This window comes from Hypanus sabinus, chromosome 7 (genome assembly GCF_030144855.1).
Source record: "Hypanus sabinus isolate sHypSab1 chromosome 7, sHypSab1.hap1, whole genome shotgun sequence".
Classification (NCBI taxonomy): Eukaryota; Metazoa; Chordata; class Chondrichthyes; order Myliobatiformes; family Dasyatidae; genus Hypanus; species Hypanus sabinus.
In genome coordinates this window covers 46,521,397-46,527,396 of record NC_082712.1, presented here as the reverse complement: position 1 = coordinate 46,527,396, position 6,000 = coordinate 46,521,397, and positions in this window count along the sequence as shown.

Genomic DNA, 6,000 nt, shown 5'->3' with positions numbered 1-6,000 from the left:
ACTCCCTCAAGTACCTCTTCCTTCTGTTTTAGAAACTCTGGATTGAATTGCCTCACAGGCAGTGAGATCTGAATCACAACTTCTCAATGTTTGAAGTTTTCCCTTTAAGTATCAACCAATGCTCACCCTTTTTTCTGACTAAACTCAAATTGTTCTCTCAGACCTTCTTCTGACATTTCTTCCCTGATAGACGAAAAAGTGGGGAAGCTTCTTAATGCAAAGGGTGGTTTGAATTTGGAATAAGTTGTCAAAAATTGTGCTATCTTAAAAGGATAATACAGATATAGGAGAGATTGAGAGGGCTATGGGCCAAATGTGGGCAGTTGGAAAAGGCTCACTGGGCAACACAGTTGGCATGAATAAGTTGGGTCAGTTTCCATGTGGTATGACTCCATGAATCAATGATCACCAGGCAATATCATTATATACTTCCCTACGGTTTACTTTCATTACTATACTCTGCCTTCTGTTTTATTTTTATCTAAAGTTTAAAGTAAACTTATTAACAAAGTACATACATGCATGTCACTACATACAACCCTGAACTTAATGTTCTTGCGGGAAATCACAGGAAACAGAAGGAACACAACAGAATCGGTGAAAGACTGCACCCATCAGGATAGATAAGCCACCAATGTGCAGAAAAACAACAAACTGTGCAAATGCAAAGAGAGAAAAATAAGGAAATAATAAACAAATAAATAAATCATCAATAAATAAGCAATAAATATGAAGAACCTAAGATGAAGAGTCCTTAAAAGTGAGTCTAAATGTAATGAGAACAGTCAGTGAATGGGCAAGTGAAGTTGAGTGACGTTATCCCCTCTGCTTCAAACACCCGATGGTTGAGGAGTAATAATTATTGCTGAACCAAATAGTATGGATTCTGAGGCTCCTGTACATTCTTGCTGGTGGCAGCAGTGTGAAGAGAGCATGGCCTGGATGTTGGGGTGCCATGATGTAACATTCATTTTTATTCAATGGTCTTCAGTCTCAAAAAGCCAATATGCAGCACGTTATCAAATGATTTGGAAGTCCATATATCTTAATCAATTGCATTCCTCACAACTATTCTCTTTTTTATTTCATTACTGAATCCTCAAAATATTTAGGATCAATGTGCCTTTAAAAGTTGCTGCTCATTTCTACTAATCAATTCACACTGGTTCAAGTGATTACTGATTTTGAACCTGATAAATTTTTATACAACTTTCCCCCAAATCTGAGATTAAACTGTTCGATCTGTGATTAATAGAATTATCCCAATGCCTTTTTATGAATAAAAGAGTAAGATATATAATTTTTAATTTAGGTTCCACCTGAGTCTATGGATGTTTGGAAGATGAAGGCCAGTTTCTCTGCAATTTCCTCTCTTTTTTCCTTCAGCAATGTCGTCTGCATCTCATCTGGGTCAGGAAGTGTATCCACTTAACTGGTGACCAGCCTTTTTGGAATCTCTGTTTTACCAATTTGTCACCGATCCAGAATCTTCACAGAAGCCCCAGAATAACCTCATGACTGGATGAACACTGATGTAAAATACTCCTTTGGTACTTCAGTCAGATCATCTGTCTCCAGGAGTAAGTTTCCTTATTGGTCTTTTATCAGTCCCAGTTCTTCCCTTATAACCTTTCCCCACTCACAAGCCTACAAAATGTATTAAATCTCCTTTTCTGTTTGTGGCCAGTCATTTCTCACGCACCTTCTTGGCCTCTCTGATCTTCTTTTGCACTCCCTTTCTGTAATTAACCTGATTCTCATATCTGGCATCTATCTTATGGTATTCTTTTTCTCTCTCTGATGATTGGGCCATCCAACGAAGTTCTGGCCTTAGCCTATCTACCTTTCTCCTTAATTTGCAGTTGGAACACCTTAATGATCTCACAATGTTCAGTTCCAGTTTTGGCTCTAAAGGCAACCCACCCAGAACAGGCCTTTATTAATCGCAATGAAACTGGCCTCCCGTCAGTTGATTCCTTTTGTTGGAATGGTCCTTACCCTTTGCCACAACTAGTAAACACAATACTATATTGTGATCAATCTTCGGTGCATGCTATCCCAGTGATATTTGCTCTCTTTGACCTGGCACCTTTCCCAGAAACTCTCTAGCAATACCACTTTCTCATTGGGTTACATATCTATTGATCATCAAAGTTAACTTGAATGTATTTCAGAACTTAAACCCTCTTGTCCTTTATATTATTACTACATCAATATCTGCATAACTGAAGTCTTCCATTTTCACTGCTGTGTGGGCTTTTGTACTTGTTTACAAATTCACTGTGAGTTTGGATAGTAATGTCCAGGGCTCTGTTCTTGTCACATCATAATTTCATGTGGTCCTGTCACATTATAATCTCAGGTGGTAGGTTATCCCTGTAGCCTTCCAGTCCTGTTTGGATTACTTACTATATTTGCGTACATATTTTGTAATCTACCTTAGATATTTTTGTAGCCTCTCCTAGTCTGGTTCTAAAAAATTGGTATTTCTTCTTTTCATGCCGGTTGAGTGGCGTCACAGCAACAGCCTTGCACTCAACATCAGTAAGACTGTGCACTGCAGAAAGGGTAAGATGAGGGAACACATACCAATCCTCATAGAGGGAGTAGAAGTGAAGAAAGTGAGCAATTTAAAGTTCCTGGGTGTCAATTTCTCTGAGGACCTAACCCGGTCCCAACATATCGATGCAGCTACAAAGGAGGCACAACAGTGGGTATATTTCATTATAAGTTTGAATTGGCTTGGTACGTCACCAAAAAGACTTTCAAATTTCTGCAGGTGTACCCAAGCAGAGCATTCTAACTGGCTGCATCACTTTCTGTTATGGGGGAGGGGGCTAACGCACAAGATCAAAATGGTCTTCGGAGACTTGGTAAACTTAGTCAGCTCCATCATGGACACTAGCCTCCGTAGTATCCAGGACATGGTAAAGGAGTGATGCCTCAAAAAGGCAGCATCCATTATTAAGAACCCCTTACCTAAGGCATGCCCTTTTCTCATTGCTACCATCAGGAAGGAGGTACAGAAACCTGAAAGCACACACATTATGATACAAAAATAGCTTCTTCCCCTCAGCTATACAATTTCTGGATGGACATTAAACCCATGAACACTACCTCAATACTTCTTTTATTTCTGTTTTTTCACTACTTAATTTAACTATTTTTTAAAAATACATATATATATATTTATGAGATATACAGGTTTTCTTCTATTATTATATATTGCATGTACTTCTGGCATAAAGTTAACAAATTTCACACATGTGTGTGATATTAAACCTGATTCTGATTCTAACTTTGTCTCTTCCAATTTTTTTTTACACTTTTTTCCCTTTTAAAAAGCTTCCTTCCTCTGTTCAAGCCAATATCAAGAAGTACTTTAAATCACCAATCCCAACACCAGCAAACCTTCTGCACATTTTGAGATGCTAACTTTCTGGTCTTCCTAGAACCTAGGACAGTACATGCTGTTCAGGCCATGCTATTGAGCCAGCCTTTTAAGCTGCTCTAAGATCAATCTAACCCTTCCATCCTACATAGCCCTCCATTTCTAGAGCCCATCTCCCTTATACTGGTCCAAGTGCTCTGGAGATAAAATGCCATTCCAACTGCACCATCTGTCCAACCACTTATCTCTGCTGTCTACAATGTTCATGGCACTAGAAGTAATTTTAATCTCCTAACCTTTGAGGTCCTGTTTCTTAATCACTTTGCTGACTCGTTAAAAGAAGTAGGCTCAGCCTAATGAGACTGATGGAGACTACAGCTTATGTCTGTTCATCATTCAGATGTTTTGTCAGCCACACCATAATATCTTTGAGTCATCAAGATAACTGGTCCTTAATCCCACTGAGTCTCTGTTGACCATCAACCACTCACTTATTCTAATTCCACCCTAACCCATACTTCCTCCTCACTCATTGATATACTACGGACAATTACAATGGTCAGTTAATTGACCCCTACCCACATGTGTTTGGGATTGGGAGGAATCTGGAGCATCCAGGAGATACCCATATGGTCACAGGCAGAATGTGTGCAAATTCCACACAGACAGCACTGGAGGTCGAGGTCCAGCCCAAGATACTGGAATGGTGGGGGCAGCAGCTCTGCCAGCTGTGCCATAATCTGCCCTTATCCCTGCATTAGTGGAGGCAAAGTACCACCAAATAATAACTCACGCCTCCACAGAGACATCTGCCTATTTCCTCAACTGCAGATCTCCCTCTGCCTATTATTTACAGTGCAGTTGAGCCATCCAGATGGCCAAGGTATTGGCACTGGTTGCACTTCTCAGACGTGCCCTCTGCCTTGTTATAATTCAGAACTAAGAACAAGTTGCAGCAAAAAATGCCCTTGTGGCGGCTCATTTCCTAGCATGTACCAGCCCACATTACCTCCGACAGAGGCGCCCAGTTCACCTCCAGCCTGTGGTCAGCTATGGCCAGCCTTTTGGGGACTCAGCTGCACCACACCACTGCCTACCACCCACAGTCGAACGGGCTAGTGGAGCGTTTCCACCGTCACCTGAAGTCGGCCCTCATGGCCCGCCTGCGGGGAGCCAACTGGGCGGACGAGCTTCCCTGGGTCCTTCTCGGCATCCGCACAGCGCCCAAGGACGACCTGCACGCCTCGTCGGCCGAGTTGGTATACGGCGCGCCCCTGGCCGTCCCCGGGGAGTTCCTACCAGCCCCGAGGGGGCAAGAGGAAGAACCCGCTGCAGTCCTGGGCAGACTTCGCGAGAAGCTCGGTAACCTGGCCCCCATACCCACTTCACAGCATGGGCGGCACCCGACCTGCGTACCCAAAGACCTACGGAACTGTAAGTTTGTGTTTGTACGAAGGGGCGGGCATCGGCCACCGCTGCAGCGGCCATACGAGGGGCCGTTTACGGTGCTCCGGAACAACGGGTCCACGTTCGTGCTGGACGTTGGGGGGAAGGAGGAGGTTTTCACGGTGGACCGCCTCAAGCCGGCCCATGTGGACCTGGCGCAACCGGCCGAGTTTCCGGCGCCTCGGCGCAGAGGCCGACCTCCCAAGCAGGTTCTGGCCCAGGCTGTGGACATTGGGGGGTGTATCGCCGGTTCTGGGGGGGGGTTATGTGGCGGCTCATTTCCTAGCGTATGCGAACCGACTCACAATTAGATAGCCTACGGGGGTTTGCGAGCACAGAGCTTTGGAGCCTCTTCGCCATGGGGGGCCGGTTGACAGAGGCTTAAAAGTGAGGCTGAAGTTTTCGAATAAAGTTTTTCCTTCGACTGCAGTTACCGACTCCGTGTCGTAATTTTAGCGCTGTTTGTAGCACACCGCTACACCCTCATGTTTCTAGATGAATACATACTACCCTGATTTGCCAACCATATATTGCATGGGTAGATCTCGAACTAGAAGGTGAATATAAAATCTTTAGATCCAGAAGTGAGAGTGCTTAGCCACACCGAAGTATCAGATGCATTACATTTCTTTCCATATATAGTAATTACTCTAGAAATGTAATTTGGCATTTTATTGCAGATTGAATTTCAATTCCTGCTATTTAATAACATTGAAAATCAAGGAGTCAAAACAGAATCTCTATTAGACAGACTCCAGGAGGATGAGCTATATACTGAGTGAGTAAGTAAGTAAAAGTTATCAACCAAGACATGGTCTGGTTTTCTGTGAGTTATTTTCACATCATGTAATATCAAATTGACAGTGATTACATTTTTGATTACATTTGGTAATTCAGCCCACTATGTTTAAACAGACTTTTTGGCCCCATTAGCCTATCCTTCTATGCCTTACCTCTGTCTAAATCTTTCTAAAAGTAGTGAGTGTATCTGTTTCCACACCTCCTCTGGCAGAAATTACAGATATCAACCAACCTCTGAGTAAGAATTACCACTAAAACCCCCTTTAAAATTCCTTTCTCTCACTTTAAACCTATTTTCTCTTGTTTTAATTACCCCTACAATGGAAAGATTCTGTACATCTACCCTATCTATGCGTGCCATA